Source organism: Salvelinus namaycush, chromosome 39, assembly GCF_016432855.1.
Source record: "Salvelinus namaycush isolate Seneca chromosome 39, SaNama_1.0, whole genome shotgun sequence".
In the NCBI taxonomy this organism is placed as follows: domain Eukaryota; kingdom Metazoa; phylum Chordata; class Actinopteri; order Salmoniformes; family Salmonidae; genus Salvelinus; species Salvelinus namaycush.
In genome coordinates, this window is record NC_052345.1 from 3,760,351 (window position 1) to 3,777,647 (window position 17,297).

General features: G+C 43.0%; 1 pseudogene; it reads right to left on the reverse strand.

The window, feature by feature from the left end:
- Positions 1–562: 562 nt before the first annotated feature.
- LOC120032415 lies at positions 563–8,615 on the reverse strand (annotated as a pseudogene).
- Between the last annotated feature and the right edge of the window lie 8,682 nt (positions 8,616–17,297).

Here is a 17,297-nt window from a genome sequence, read left to right on the forward strand (position 1 = left end):
GAGGAAGAGGTGTTATGATGTAGGGATGCTTTTCTGGTGACACTTTCTGTGATTTATTTAGAATTCAAGGCACACACTTAACCAGCAAGGCTACCACAGCATTCTGCAGCAATACGCCATCCCATCTGGTTTGCACTTAATGGGACTATCATTTGTTATTCAACAGGACAATGACCCAAAACACGCCTCCAGGCTGTGTGAAGGCTATTTGACCAAGAAGGAGAGTAATGGAGTGCTGCATCAGATGACCTGGCATCCACAATCACCCGACCTCAACCCAATTGAGATGGTTTGGGATGAGCTGGACCGCAGAATGAAGGAAAAGCAGCCAAAAAGGGCTCGGCATATGTGGGAACTCCTTCAAGAATGTTGGAAAAGCATTCCAGGTCACTACCTCATGAAGTTGGTTGAGAGTATGCCAAGAGTGTGCAAAGCTGTCATCAAGGCAACCTTGAAGAATCTAACATATATTTTGGTTACTACATGATTCCTTATGTGTTATTTCATTGTTTTGATGTCTTCACTATTATCCTACAATGTAGAAAATAGTAAAAAATAAAGAAAAACCCTTGAATGATTAACTGTGGCCTAACTTTTCACTGGTACTGTACAATAAGGAAAGTTGAAAGATATACCCATTAAAATCATTGAAAACAAATGCAACAACATAATATGACCACACTAATAGTATTTTTGACCACACTTCCTTATGGCTCATCAGCTACAGTAAAACCTGATGAAGGGTTTTAAAAATAAATATGTTAACATCTTTAGGACCAAAGAAATTATACAAGAGGCCTATGTTCCTTATTAAAAAAATATTATTATAGATTTTAAAAGCATATAATTAATGTGATAAGCAGACGTTGAACAGATAATGGATTTAATATTTATCTATTGAATACATACCTAATATTGTTGAAACATTATTCTACATTAAAGTTAATTAATGGATAATAGGAGTTAATGAAATAAGATACAGCTCTGAACACCTCCACCCCACCACACACCACTCCTACTCCAAGACACTTGATACATATGGATCCAGAGCTGCATATTATCTACACAGGTTACCATGGTAATCAGACTTAGTAAACTGTTAGAGAATGGGAGTTGGATGACTCTTTACAAGATGTTTTCTATTGAACCTTTATTTAGGGATCTGGAACCGGTGCCGGAGATGAAAGATGACATGTTTGTGTTTTCTGGTGTTTTTTCAGTGACCCTGAATGAGCAAATCTCTTTCCACATAGACAGGAGTAAGGCTTCTCTCCAGTGTGTGTGACCTGGTGTGTAGTCAGGTTTGAATCTCGAGCAAAACTCTTCCCACACTGATCACAGCTATAAGGCTTCTCTCCTGTGTGTATGCGCTGGTGTGCAGTCAGGGTGGAATCTTGAGCAAAACCCTTACCACACTGATTACAGCTATAAGGCTTCTCTCCTGTGTGTATTCGTTGGTGTATAGTCAGGTATCCTGATTGATTGAAGCTCTTCCCACACTGATCACAGCTATAAGGCTTCTCTCCTGTGTGTATGCGTTGGTGTGTACTCAGGTTTCCTGATTGATTGAAGCTCTTCCCACACTGATCACAGCTATAAGGCTTCTCTCCTGTGTGTATGCGTTGGTGTGTAACCAGGGATCCTGAATGATTGAAGGTCTTCCCACACTGATCACAGCGATAATGCTTCTCTCCTGTGTGTATGCGTTGGTGTTTAGTCAGGTTTCCTGGTTGAATGAAGCTTTTCCCACACTGATCACAGCTATAAGGCTTCTCTCCTGTGTGTATGCGTTGGTGTGTAACCAGGGATCCTGATTGATTGAAGCTCTTCCCACACTGATCACAGCTATAAGGCTTCTCTCCTGTGTGTATGCGTTGGTGTGTAACCAGGGATCCTGAATGATTGAAGGTCTTCCCACACTGATCACAGCGATAAGGTTTCTCTCCTGTGTGTATGCGTTGGTGTTTAGTCAGGTCTCCTGGTTGATTGAAGCTTTTCCCACACTGATCACAGCTATAAGACGTCTCTCCTGTGTGTATGCACTGGTGTGCAGTCAGGTGTCCTGACTTCCTGAAGCTCTTCCCACACTGAACACAGCTATAAGGTTTCTCTCCTGTGTGTATGCGTTGGTGTGAAGTCAGATTTCCTGAATGATTGAAACTCTTCCCACACTGATCACAGCTATAAGGCTTCTCTCCTGTGTGTATGTGTTGATGTGTAATCAGGGATCCTGAATGATTGAAGCTCTTCCCACAATGATGACAGCTATAAGGCTTCTCTCCTGTGTGTATGCGTTTGTGTGTAGTCAGACTTCCGGATAGTGCAAAGCTCTTCCCACACTCTTCACAGGTATAAGGCTTCTCTCCTGTGTGTATGCGTTGGTGTCTAGTCAGGTGTCCTGAGTTCCTGAAGCTCTTCCCACACTGAACACAGCTATAAGGTTTCTCTCCTGTGTGTATGCGTTGGTGTGAAGTCAGATCTCCGGATTGATTGAAGCTCTTCCCACACTGATCACAGCTGTAAGGCTTCTCTCCTGTGTGTATGCGTTGGTGTGTAGTCAGGTGTCCTGACTTCCGGAAGCTCTTCCCACACTGATCACAGCTGTAAGGCTTCTCTCCTGTGTGTATGTGTTGGTGTGTTGTCAGGGCTCTTGATTGACTGAAAGTCGTCCCACAATCAAAGCAGGGGTAAGGCCTCTCCCCTGTATGAATTCTCAGAGATTTTAAGGTTTTAGATGCAGCGAAACTCTTCCCACACTGAGAGCAGTGGTACGGTTTCTCTCCAGTGTGACTCCGCTGGTAAATTATCAATTCCCTCTGTTTAGCAAAACTCTTCCCACAGTCAAAGCAGCAGTGGTGAGGTTTCTTCCCTATACGTCTCTGCTGGTGTTTCTTGAGGTGTTCTGGTCTGGAGAGACTCTTCTCTTTCTTGTCAGCATCATGATGTTGTCGAGGCTCCCCAGATGATAAGCCCTTCCCACTGAGAGAGCAACGATTAGGGCTGTCCCCTGTGAAACAAAGACATTGAATAGCATGGACATCTGAAATCAGGCTCCCTGATGGGACTTTGATAAATGCTGAAAATTGGCAATCAAAATAAACGTACTACCACAGCAACCATGTTATTTTTTAGAAGCATATTTGATTCCGAATTCTGACATATAACGTTTGTATGTGAAAACTATTTCTAAGATGCATACTTTCAGTTTTCCTGAACTCACTGCACTCGGTCAAAAGAAGGAAGCTTGCGCTGCTCGTGTTAGAACATGTAAAGATGAAATATGCCTCTATGAATCTGATGTAGGCCTTGACGTGTCCTAATAAATTGAGAAATTGCTCAGAAAACCAGGTGTTTTTAACAGCGTCGCTCCGATTGTCAACTTAAGCCAATTAAGATAAGCAGAGTAAGGTGTTTACATGACTAATGCCATAGTCGACCTACTGCCATAACTAGTTTAATGTCAAAATATGATTGGGAATGTGTTGGATTCTAGCTTGAAATATACCTATTCATGTTACCATACTAGAACTTGTTGATTACTTTGCATGTAGAAGGAATGTATATGTTGGGGTCAATGGAGGGTGGATAGGAACTAAGTGTATGGAAAGTTACTGAGTGAGACAAGGGGGGGGGGGGGGGTGCAGAAAGTTTACACTGTCAAAACATGTTATTTCCTAAGGAGGGAGGCAAAGGGCAACAGTCCGGTTTCAGTCACTGATAAATTGGACAGCTGTGGATTAGAGAGGAGCGAGGAATTTGGGGTAGGCCGATGAAGTGGAGTGAGAAGAAACAGTCCTATTTGACACATATACTTCCACGCCCACGAAGGTTCCAACATCAGGCAAGGCCATGACAACACCAATGAGAGGAACCAATTAAGTTCCTGCCTAGCAACAGAGATGTGTTGGCTGTCTAGCTGTGCAAGGAGTTGACTCCGCCTAGTAGGAGGGTATAAATATATGTGCTTGTGTAATCATGTCTTTGCAGCTGTATGACCCAGTGGGTGAATAATCTTGGTTTGAGCCTCTCCTAGTTGTCTGAGTTTTTACTCTGTTTGTTCAGAGCCTAACACATGTAAACATACTCATTGTAAAGCACTAGTTATTTTGTTGCTTTGACAAAGTCATTTCTGAAGGTTACTATGGATGTGATTAGTAATTAATTTACATCTGTCCCTCATTTTAAGGTCAACCCTGTTACATGAACTGAACTCTCGTTTTAATATGGTGAAACTATTCCTTTAAAAAATATGTTTTGAAAACAAACATTGAACATCTAATAGTCAAAATCAGAGTAAAAGCAGGTGAGCTGGTTCTACTCTTTTTATCAATTTATTGCTGTTTTGTGGTGGAAAACTGAGCAAGTCAACCCTCTCCCCATACATAGACATGCTAGAAATGTTTTAACAAATCATTTTTTTTTGTGAAGATTGCATTCAAATGCCACTCCTTGTCTCACAAAACAACCTTCCATTCCCCCTGTCACAAGCGGTGTTATGGTTCATTTAAAGGACTATTTTACCCATGTAATCTGGTGGTTTTGTTGTTTTCAGTAGTCCCGTTACGGTCAACACTGTTACTTTATTTGGCACATAGGCACTTAGTGTAGTAATATTTTTATTCAATGTCTTGTTTTTTGTGAAGTTGAACATGTGCTCTTTGTTACAGAATGGTAAAATCTTTTGACCAAGTTACACTTTTAAAAAATGGGTGGAACGACCCAGATATTTTCATATATAATGAATCAATGAATGACTAAAGTTCATAAAGATGGCAGAACTCTGATATGACGTCATTGTTTTATCCACTGAGTTCTGAAACTACGGTGCGCGACATTGAACAATGTTCCAATAAATCAACAACCTACTTTTTGTTTTTTTTCAAATTGCCAGCGACTTGAAGCTAAAATTGGGATCATGTTTACTGCGCTAATGACCATACCAACAGTAAAGGAGAGCAAAGTAGAATACAGTGAACTTAACAAAACAAGGAATTTGTGTTAAGTAATGCGGGCCGCCATCTTTATGCACCTCCGCTATCGTTACAGAAGCAGACTGTAGTCTAATCTACACACCGTGGTTCTTACTTAATGAAATAAAATCTCCATCTTCCTTCTCTTCTTCTTCTCCTCCTCCTCCTCTCTCAGTTCCACTCTGCCCCGGTGTTTTCCTGCAGTCAACCAGACCCAGCAGTAAAGCGGTACCCGGAGACGTTTGACCTGGGGACTCCAGGAGGGTGGCGGGGAACGTGCTAGCTTTGTCCTGGTGGCCACAATAAATATTAAACATAGTTAATCATTAAACCAAATATTTGATTAATTTAGTCTACACCTCTGATTGATGGGTGCATCCCTAGAATATCTCCTTTTTCCTCAAATGTTCAATCCTTCCCTACTTTAATCTAATAGCATTGGGTTTGTAGAGGCATGAGCTAGTCAGAGTTTCCACCATATTTCTTTTACCAGTCATTACCTTTCAAAACGACTTGTGGCTAATTTGAGCGTATATACATTTCGTAATGATTAGGTTGTTACGAGTGTACTGAGAAAAGTAGGACACGTGACATGCCAGCAACTTTGAGAAAAAAACAGTAGTGCCAGGTAGTCACTAGTTACCACGGCCACAAAGTCATAAGCCACGCCTATTTCAACAATTTCTCTTCTTAAAATGTAATCTTAAACCTAACCTTAAGCACACTGCTAACCTCATGCCTGACCCTAACCTTAAAATAAATAAATAAACATTTTTGTTATCATGAATTTCTATGATATACATTTTTGACTTTGTTGCTGTGGTAACAACTGCCTTCCATTTGTGAAGACATTTATTTTCATTGCCATTACATATTAGAAGGCAATCGCTGGCAATTAATTATTGGGTTTTAACTTACAGGAACATGAGGTGTCTCACCCCACAAAAGGGGTGCTACAGAAAAGTTGGGAGCATGAACGTGGACAGAACAAAAGCTTTGGATGGGTGGGTGATAAGCAGGCGAGGCAGATGGGAATGTATGGCAGGGACTTTAGCCCCACGGCACCTATCCCTGTGAGTCCACCATGGCTACTCCCACCTCCAGTAGTTGATTTACAAGTGTTGGAGAGATTACGGAAAGACAGGGAGGGGGTTTATCCATGCAAGTTCTTTAAAAGGCGACTGTTAACTGTAAATCAGTATTTTTTGCCCATATATACAGATGGATCAAAAGACCCAAGGACAGGTCAGACTGGACCAGCCTTTGTTGAACAGGAGAGTAGCCTTTGTTGAACAGGAGAGTGGGGTGGCTGTCAGGAGACGTATTCCAGACCACCTGGCTGTGTACATGGCAGAGCTGATGGCCATACTGTTGGCCTTGCAGTGGGCGGAGGAAGTCAAACCAGACAGTGTAGTTATATGTTCTGTCTCATGTGCTGTGTTGAGTTGGCAATCATTTAGCTCACATAGCAGACAAGGCCTGCTATACGAGGCCTGCTATATGAAGGAATTCAAATTCATGCCCAGGTGAGAGAAATGGGTGTTTATATAAGCTTTGCTTGGGTCCCGGCCCATGTGGGGGTGGAAGGGAATGAGGAAGTAGATGTGCTAGCTAAACACGCCCTTAGGAGACAGGAGGTGGAGGTGCCAATGAGCAAGGCAGAGGCTAAGGGAATTACATGGGCAGTGGTTGTGCAGAGATGGCAGGAGCAGTGGAACAGTGACAATAAGGGCAGGCATTTATTCAGTGTTTATATTTTAGTCATTTAGCAGAAACTCTTATCAGAGCGACTTACAGGAGCAATTAGGGTTAAGTTGCTCAAAAGTACATTGACAGATTTTTCATCTAGTCGGCTCGGATTACTGGCCCAATGCTCTAAACCACCAGGCTACCTGCCACCCCCATTCCAGGTACAGAGTAAAGTAGGATGGTAGGAATGGACAGAAGAGAGGAGGCTTTCCTTACAAGGCTAAGAGTAGGGCACAGCCAGCTGAATAAGTTATTAAATGTGATAGCAAATCATTCAACAGGAAGATGTGATTACTGCCAGGAAACAGAGACAGTGGAGCATGTACTGATAGTGTGGGCAGTATGATAGGGAAAGAGAGAGTGATACTGTATAAGGGACAGTAGGGTACAGGAATTGAGTTTGATAAGCATACTGAGTTGAACATTGTTAGACACAGTCGCAAATATTTATGTTTTAAGAGAAACGGGCTGGCACATAGGATTTAGTTCCTCGATCCCTGTAGCTGGCCCACACTCCAGTACAGCAGGTGGTGTAATGTACCATAAAGTTAGATGCCAACCGCTGATAAACCCCACAGGAGATGATGTATTTTCAGTATCTGGTCATATAATGGATAATCTGACTTTCAAAATCAGTGGAGGTGAACAAGTGCACACTTTGGGAGGAAGGAGAGATAATTAAGTAATGAAGGAGAGATAATTAAGTAATAAACCCAGATTCCTGCATGATACATTAGTAGGTTACTTTTCTGAAGGAAAAAAAACTAAACAAGTTTTACCGTCATGTTTTTTTTTGTCCAGCCAATAACACAGAACACTGGAATGTGGAGGATCAAAGATGATGAAAACTAGGCCTAGACATGTTATATAGCACAGCAGGCCTATACTGTTAAGGAAACCAGACTTACCTGATCCATTGAGGAAGCTATTGTTCCTTTATCAGACAACTTGTCATATAAATGATATGTTACTTTTTTTTAAAAGTGTTCACAAGAGGTCTCCCGGGAGGCGTAATTTCCTTCAGCAGGAAGGGGCAATGTCATGAATATTCATGCCTCTCGCCATAAAACCTGTCGGGTGAATGGATGAGCGTTCTTAAGTGCTTGACGTCACTGAGGCCTAAACGAAACAAAACATTGCGGACAATTTATCTCGCTTCGGATCTGTAACCAGTAGTAACCATCAACTTCAATGACAATGAACATAAAATTAAAACACGAATCTGACATTCCTGCCCCACAATAACATTATCGCCGAGGGTGGCTTGCTAGCTAACTACAGTGTTTGATTAATTTCATCGTTTTGATATAAAACAGCTTAGCTAGGTAGCAAAATGCTAACTCGCGGCGCTAGGTAACGTTACGTGAACGCGATTGTTACGTTCGTTAGACTCAGGAGCCTGTGGGTTTGATATGATTCCACCATGGGCAACAACAACTGGCTACTAGTTCGTTTTCTGACATATGTTCAACTCAGCTAGTTTGTCCAGTGGCCACCGCATTTGGAATGACAACTACTGACTAACATGTAACGTTAGCTGGCTAGTTAGCGTTCTGGCTCACACTGGCCATGCAATAACAAAATACACAACTATCTCGATTTAACAGCGACATTAGAGAAAGGAGGATCTAGGAATCCCATTCGTTAATGAATGGAGGAACGTATATCGCCTCACCCAGCAGACTGTCGAACAATCTCGTTCACGTTGTCATGCTGGGTCACAAGGTTGCTAAACGAATCGTCACTCAATCCCTTCTCATAGTCAGGGTATGAGTCGAGAAACCTGCATATTTTTCTCCGCAGTAGATAATGTCCCGATTCCAAAGCTATACGATAGTACAGAGAACAAGTAAATTATATCACATATCGGAAAAGATTTGCAATGACCAAATTCTACTTATTCTTCTTCAGTGGGCTTTAATGACACCCACCATTAAAGCATCCAATATCTTGCATTACCGCCCCCAACTGGACTTCAGTATATATCCATTATACTTCAGGGACAGGCAGAAATGTAAGCAATTACTGTATTTCTCGGAGGAAAATGGGGGAGTGTCATGCTTTTTCAATTTCAGTCTGGGAAGGGATTAGTATTTTTTGATTTAGTCCAGGGGAGAGTCATGTAATGACAGTATTTGTCACCATTTTGGAACTTACGTATTGAATTACCATCCAACTTCAGGGTACAACCCTGCTCGCTCTCTCTCTCTGAATTCAATTTAAGGTTCATTAATGGCATGGGAAACATATGATTACATTGCCAAAGCAAGTGAAATAGATAATAAATAAAAGTGAAATAAACGATAAAAAATTGACAGTAAACATTACACTCACAAAAGTTCCAAAAGAATAAAGACATTTCAAATGTCATATTAAAATCAAATTGTATTGGTCACATACACGTGTTTAGCAGATGTTATTGCAGGTGTAGCAAAATGCTTGTTATTCCTTGCTCTGACAGTGCAGTAATATCTAACAAGTAATATCTAACAATTTCACAACATATACCCAATACATACAAATGTAAGTAAGGAATGGAATTAAAAATATGTCAGAGCGGCATGGACTAAGATACAGTAGAATAGTATAGAATACTGTATATACATATGAGATGAGTAATGCAAAATATGTAAACATTATCAAAGTGACTAATGTTCCATTTCTTAAAGTGGCCAGTGATTTCTAGTCTATGTCTATAGGCAGCAGCCTATAATGTGCTAGTGATGGCTGTTTAACAGTCTGATGGGCTTGATATAGAAGCTGTTTTTTGATCATATTACTAAATTTGATCATATTACTCCAGTGCTAGCTTCCCTACACTGGCTTCCTGTTGAGGCAAGGGCTGATTTCAAGGTTTTACTGCTAACCTACAAAGCATTACATGGGCTTGCTCCTACCTATCTTTCCGATTTGGTCCTGCCTTACATAGGTCACAAGACGCAGGCTTCCTAACACGGAACACACACCGGCTGCGCGCGTGCGCTATCGTGCATACATTTATTTTGTCCCCCTACACCAAACGCAATCACGACACCAGGTTAAAATATCAAAACAAACTCTGAACCAATGACATTAATTTGGGGACAGGTCGAAAAGCATGTATGGCAATTTAGCTAGTTATCTTGCACTTGCTAGCTAATTTGTCCTATTTAGCTAGCTTGCTGTTGTTTGCTTATTTGTCCTCCGATATAAACATAGAGTTGCTATTTTCCCTGAAATGCACAAGGTCTTCTACTCCGACAATTAAGGTATTCTACTTCCATACATAAAACAAGGTCTTCTACTTCCACACATAAGACGGCCAACCGAATCATTTCCAGTCATCTCTCCTCCTAGGCCTTTTCATGTTTGAACTTATATGGTGATTGCATCTACACTTTTACCACGACAACCGGCAAAACATTTACTCTTTCAATCATCCACGTGGGAATAACCAATGAGGAGATGGCACGTGGGTACCTGCTTCTATAAACCAATGAGGAGATGGGAGAGGCAGGACTTTCAGCTCGATCTGCGTCAGAAATAGAAAGGAGTTCTATTTTAGCCCTTGGCATCGCAGACGCTCATTGGAGCACGCGAGCAGTGTGGGTGCAATAATTGAATAACATGGATTTCTACATTTATTTTTGCGACGCTCACGCACGCGATGTGTCCGGTCTGGTCAGCATGTAATTGTCCCTAGAATTTCTAAGCAAACAGCTGGAGGCAGGGCTTTCTCCTTTAGAGCTCCATTTTTATGGAATGGTCTGCCTACCCATGTGAGAGACGCAGACTCGGTCTCAACCTTTAAGTCTTTATTGAAGACTCATCTCTTCAGTAGGTCCTATGATTGAGTGTATGTAACAGTTTAACTTTAGTCCGTCCCCTCGCCCATACCCAGGCTCGAACCAGGGACCCTCTGCACACATCAACAACAGTCACCCACGAAGCATCGTTACCCATCGCTCCACAAAAGCCTCGGCCCTTGCAGAGCAAGGGGAACCACTACTTCAAGGTCTCAAAGCAAGTGACATCACCGATTGAAACGCTATTAGCGCGCACCACCGCTAACTAGCTAGCCATTTCACATCGGTTACATGTAGTCTGGCCCAGGAGTGTGAAGGTGAACTGAAAGGCACTGGAGCAACGAACCACCCGTGCTGTCTCTGCCTGGCCAGTTCCACTCTCTCCACTGGGATTCTCTGCCTCTAACCCTATTACAGGAGGGGTGCGTCACTTGAGTGGGTTGAGTCACTGACGTGGTCTTCCTGTCTGGGTTGCCCCCCCCCCCCTTGGGTTGTGCCGTGGCGGATCTCTTTGTGGGCTATATTCGGCCTTGTCTCAGGATGGTAAGTTGGTGTTTGAAGATATCACACTAGTGGTGAGGGGGCTGTGCTTTGGCAAAGTGGGTGGGGTTATATCCTGCCTGTTTGGCCCTGTCCGGGGGTATCATCGGATGGGGCCACAGTGTCTCCTGACCCCTCCTGTCTCAGCCTCCAGTATTTATGCTGCAGTAGTTTATGTGTCGGGGGGCTAGGGTCAGTCTGTTATATCTGGAGTATTTCTCCTGTCTTATTTCTCCTGTGTCCTGTGTGAATTTAAGTATGCTCTCTCTAATTCTCTCTTTCTTTCTTTCTCTCTCTCGGAGGACCTGAGCCCTAGGACCGTGCCTCAGGACTACATGGCATGATGACTCCTCGTTGTCCCCAGTCCACCTGGCCGTGCTGCTGCTCCATTTTCAACTGTTCTGCCTGCGGCTATGAAACCCTGACCTGTTCACTGTGATTACTATTATTTGACCATGCTGGTCATTTATGAACATTTGAACATCTTGGCCATGTTCTGTTATAATCTCCACCCGGCACAGCCAGAAGAGGACTGGCCACTTCTCATAGCCTTGTTCCTCTCTAGGTTTCTTCCTATGTTTTGGCCTTTCTAGGAAGTTTTTCCTAGCCACCGTGCTTTTACACCTGCATTGCTTGCTGTTTGGGGTTTTAGGCTGGGTTTCTGTGCAGCACTTTGATATATCAGCTGATGTAAGAAGGGCTATATAAATACATTTGATTTGATTCGTTTTTTCAGTCTCTCGGTCCTAGCTTTGATGCACCTGTGCTGACCTTGCCTTCTGGATGATAGCGGGGTAACAGGCAGTGGCTTGGGTGGTTGATGTCCTTGATGATCTTTTTGGCCTTCCTGTGACATCGGGTGCTGTAGGTGTCCTGGAAGGCGGGTAGTTTGCCCCCGGTAATGCGTTGGGCATACTTGCCGATGGTGCAGTTGCCGTGCCAGGCAGTGATACAGCCCAACAGGATGCTCTCAATTGTGCATCTGTAAATGTTTGTGAGGGTTTTAGGTGCCAAGACAAAAAAAAAATTCAGCCTCCTGAGGTTGAAGAGGTTCTGTTGCACCTTCTTCACCACACTGTCTGTGTGGGTGGTCCATTTCAGTTTGTTAGTGATGTGTACACCAAGGAACTTGAAGCGTTCTACCTTCTCCACTGCGGTCCCATCGATGTGAATAGGGGGGTGCACCCTCTGCTGTTTCCTGAAGTCCACAATCATCTCCTTTGTTTTGTTGACGTTGAGTGAGAGGTTATTTTCCTGGCCCCACTCTCCCAGAGCCCTCACCTCCTCCCTGTAAGCTGTCTCGTCATTGTTGGTAATCAAGCCTACTACTGTTGTGTCATCTGCAAACTTGATGATTGAGTTGGAGGCGTGCTTGACCACACACTCATGGGTGAACATGTAGTACAGTACTTACTGTACTCGTCTGTCCACGATCATCTCCTTTGTTTTGTTGACATTGAGTGAGAAGTGCAAATAGATAAGTACAAAAGGGAAAATAAAGAAATATAGGTTTTATTTATAATGCTGTTTGTTCTTCACTGGTTGCCCTTTTCTTGTGGCAAAAGGTCACAAATCTTGCTGCTGTGATTGCACACTGTGGTATTTTACCCAATAGATATGGCAGTTTATCAAAATTGGATTTGTTTTCGAATTCGTTGTGGGTCTGTGTAATCTGAGGGAAATATGTGTCTCTGATATGGTCATACATTTGGCAGGATGTTAGGAAGTGCAGCTCAGTTTCCACCTCATTTTGTGGGCAGTGTGCACAGCATGTCTTCTCTTGAGAGCCTGGTCTGCCTACGGTGACCTTTCTCAATAGCAAGGTCATGCTCACTGAGTCTGTACATAGTCAAAGATTTCCTTTATTCTGTGCCTTTAAAAAGCTTGGAAAAAGGTCCAGTTACCAGGACCACTAATACAACTTCCATCTAGATACCATTGCCCTAGAGCACACAAAAAACTATACATACCTTGGCCTAAACATCAGCGCTACAGGTAACTTCCACAAAGCTGTGAACGATCTGAGAGACAAGGCAAGAAGGGCCTTCTATGCCATCAAAAGGAACATAAAATTCAACATACCAATTAGGATCTGGCTAAAAAATACTTGAATCAGTTATAGAACCGCTTGCCCTTTATGGTTGTGAGGTCTGGGGTCCGCTCACCAACCAAGAATTCACAAAATGGCACAAACACCAAATTGAGACTATGCATGCAGAATTCTGCAAAAATATCCTCTGTGTACAACGTAAAACACCAAATAATGCATGCAGAGCCGTTAAATTCTACAACAACCTAAAAGGAAGCGACTCCCAAACCTTCCATAACAAAGCCATCACCTACAGAGAGATGAACCTAGAGAAGAGTCCCCTAAGCAAACTGGTCCTGGGGCTTTGACATATTGGAAAGAATTTACAAAAAGACTATGCAAACTAGAATGCTATTTGGCCCTAAACAGCGAGTGCACAGTGGCAGAATACCTGAATACTGCGACTGACCCAAAATAAAGGAAATCTTTGACTATGTACAGACTCAGTGAGCATAGCCTTGCTATTGAGAAAGGTCACCGTAGGCAGACCAGGCTCTCAAGAGAAGACATGCTGTGCACACTGCCCACAAAATGAGGTGGAAACTGAGCTGCACTTCCTAACATCCTGCCAAATGTATGACCATATTAGAGACACATATTTCCCTCAGATTACACAGACCCACAATGAATTCGAAAACAAATCCAATTTTGATGAACTGCCATATCTATTGGGTAAAATACCACAGTGTGCAATCACAGCAGCAAGATTTGTGACCTTTTTCCACAAGAAAAGGGCAACCAGTGAAGAACAAACAGCATTATAAATAAAACCTATATTTCTTTATTTTCCCTTTTGTACTTATCTATTTGCACTTCTCACTCAATGTCAACAAAACAAAGGAGATGATCGTGGACAGACGAGTACAGTAAGTACTGTACTACATGTTCACCCATGACTGCGTGGTCAAGCACGCCTCCAACTCAATCATCAAGTTTGCAGATGACACAACAGTAGTAGGCTTGATTACCAACAATGACGAGACAGCTTACAGGGAGGAGGTGAGGGCTCTGGGAGAGTGGGGCCAGGAAAATAACCTCTCACTCAACGTCAACAAAACAAAGGAGATGATTGTGGACTTCAGGAAACAGCAGAGGGTGCACCCCCCTATTCACATCGATGGGACCGCAGTGGAGAAGGTAGAACGCTTCAAGTTCCTTGGTGTACACATCAATAACAAACTGAAATGGACCACCCACACAGACAGTGTGGTGAAGAAGGTGCAACAGAACCTCTTCAACCTCAGGAGGCTGAATTTTTTTTTTGTCTTGGCACCTAAAACCCTCACAAACATTTACAGATGCACAATTGAGAGCATCCTGTTGGGCTGTATCACTGCCTGACACGGCAACTGCACCATCGGCAAGTATGCCCAACGCATTACCGGGGGCAAACTACCCGCCTTCCAGGACACCTACAGCACCCGATGTCACAGGAAGGCCAAAAAGATCATCAAGGACATCAACCACCCGAGCCACTGCCTGTTTACCTCGCTATCATCCAGAAGGCAAGGTCAGCACAGGTGCATCAAAGCTAGGACCGAGAGACTGAAAAATCTAATTAAATCAAATGTATTTATATAGCCCTTCTTACATCAGCTGATATATCAAAGTACAGAAACCCAGCCTAAAACCCCAAACAGCAAGCAATGCAGGTGTAAAAGCACGGTGGCTAGGAAAAACTCCCGAGAAAGGCCAAAACCTAGGAAGAAACCTAGAGAGGAACAAGGCTATGAGAGGTGGCCAGTCCTCTTCTGGCTGTGCCGGGTGGAGATTATTACAGAACATGGCCAAGATGTTCAAATGTTCATAAATGACCAGGATGGTCAAATAATAGTAATCACAGTGAACAGGTCAGGGTTTCATAGCCGCAGGCAGAACAGTTGAAAATGGAGCAGCAGCACGGCCAGGTGGACTGGGGACAACGAGGAGTCATCATGCCATGTAGTCCTGAGGCACGGTCCTAGGGCTCAGGTCCTCCGAGAGAGAGAAAGAAAGAAAAAGAGAAAGAGAGAATTAGAGAGAGCATACTTAAATTCACACAGGACACAGGAGAAATAAGACAGGAGAAATACTCCAGATATAACAGACTGACCCTAGCCCCCCGACACATAAACTACTGCAGCATAAATACTGGAGGCTGAGACAGGAGGGGTCAGGAGACACTGTGGCCCCATCCGATGATACCCTCAGACAGGGCCAAACAGGCAGGATATAACCCCACCCACTTTGCCAAAGCACAGCCCCCACACCACTAGTGTGATATCTTCAAACACCAACTTACCATCCTGAGACAAGGCCGAATATAGCCCACAAAGATCTCCGCCATGGCACAACCCGAGGGGGGGCGCCAACCCAGACAGGAAGACCACGTCAGTGACTCAACCCACTCAAGTGACGCACCCCTCCTGTAAAAGGGTTAGAGGCAGAGAATCCCAGTGGAGAGAGTGGAACTGGCCAGGCAGAGACAGCACGGGTGGTTTGTTGCTCCAGTGCCTTTCCGTTCACCTTCACACTCCTGGGCCAGACTACATGTAACCGATGTGAAATGGCTAGCTAGTTAGCGGTGGTGCGTGCTAATAGCGTTTCAATCGGTGACGTCACTCGCTTTGATACCTTGAAGTAGTGGTTCCCCTTGCTCTGCAAGGGCCAAGGCTTTTGTGGAGCGATGGGTAACGATGCTTCGTGGGTGACTGTTGTTGATGTGTGCAGAGGGTCCCAGGTTCGAGCCCGGGTATGGGCGAGGGGACGGACTAAAGTTAAACTGTTACATACACTCAATCATAGGACCTACTAAAGAGATGAGTCTTCAATAAAGACTTAAAGGTTGAGACCGAGTCTGCGTCTCTCTCATGGGTAGGCAGACCATTCCATAAAAATTGAGCTCTATAGGAGAAAGCCCTGCCTCCAGCTGTTTGCTTAGAAATTCTAGGGACAATTACATGCTGACCAGACCGGACACATCGTGTGCGTGAGCGTCGCAAAAATAAATGTAGAAATCCATTTTATTCAATTATTGCACCCACACTGCTCGCGCGCTCCAACGACCGTCTGCGATGCCAAGGGCTAAAATAGAATTCCTTTCTATTTCTGACGCAGATCGAGCTGAAAGTCCTGCCTCTCCCATCTCCTCATTGGTTTATAGAAGCAGGTACCCACGTGCCATCTCCTCATTGGTTATACCCACGTGGGTGATTGAAAGACTAAATGTTTTGCCGGTTGTCGTGGTAAAAGTGTAGATGCAATCACCATATAAGTTCAAACATGAAAAGGCCTAGGAGGAGAGATGACTAGAAACGATTCGGTTGGCCGTCTTATGTGTGGAAGTAGAAGACCTTGTTTTATGTATGGAAGTAGAATACCTTAATTGTCGGAGTAGAAGACCTTGTGCATTTCAGGGAAAATAGCAACTCTATGTTTATATCGGAGGACAAATAAGCAAACAACAGCAAGCTAGCTAAATAGGACAAATTAGCTAGCAAGTGCAAGATAACTAGCTTGAAATCAGCCCTTGCCTTAACAGGAAGCCAGTGTGGGGAAGCTAGCACTGGAGTAATATGATCAAATTTAGTAATATGATCAAAAAACAGCTTCTATCTCAAGGCCATCAGACTGTTAAACAGCCATCACTAGCACATTATAGGCTGCTGCCTATAGACATAGACTAGAAATCACTGGCCACTTTAAGAAATGGAACATTAGTCACTTTGATAATGTTTACATATTTTGCATTACTCATCTCATATGTATATACAGTATTCTATACTATTCTACTGTATCTTAGTCCATGCCGCTCTGACATCACTCGTCAATATATGTATATATTTTTAATTCCATTCCTTACTTACATTTGTATGTATTGGGTATATGTTGTGAAATTGTTAGATATTACTTGTTAGATATTACTGCACTGTCAGAGCTAGAATAACAAGCATTTTGCTACACCTGCAATAACATCTGCTAAACACGTGTATGTGACCAATACAATTTGATTTTAATATGACATTTGAAATGTCTTTATTCTTTTGGAACTTTTGTGAGTGTAATGTTTACTGTCAATTTTTTATCGTTTATTTCACTTTTATTTATTATCTATTTCACTTGCTTTGGCAATGTAATCATATGTTTCCCATGCCATTAATGAACCTTAAATTGAATTCAGAGAGA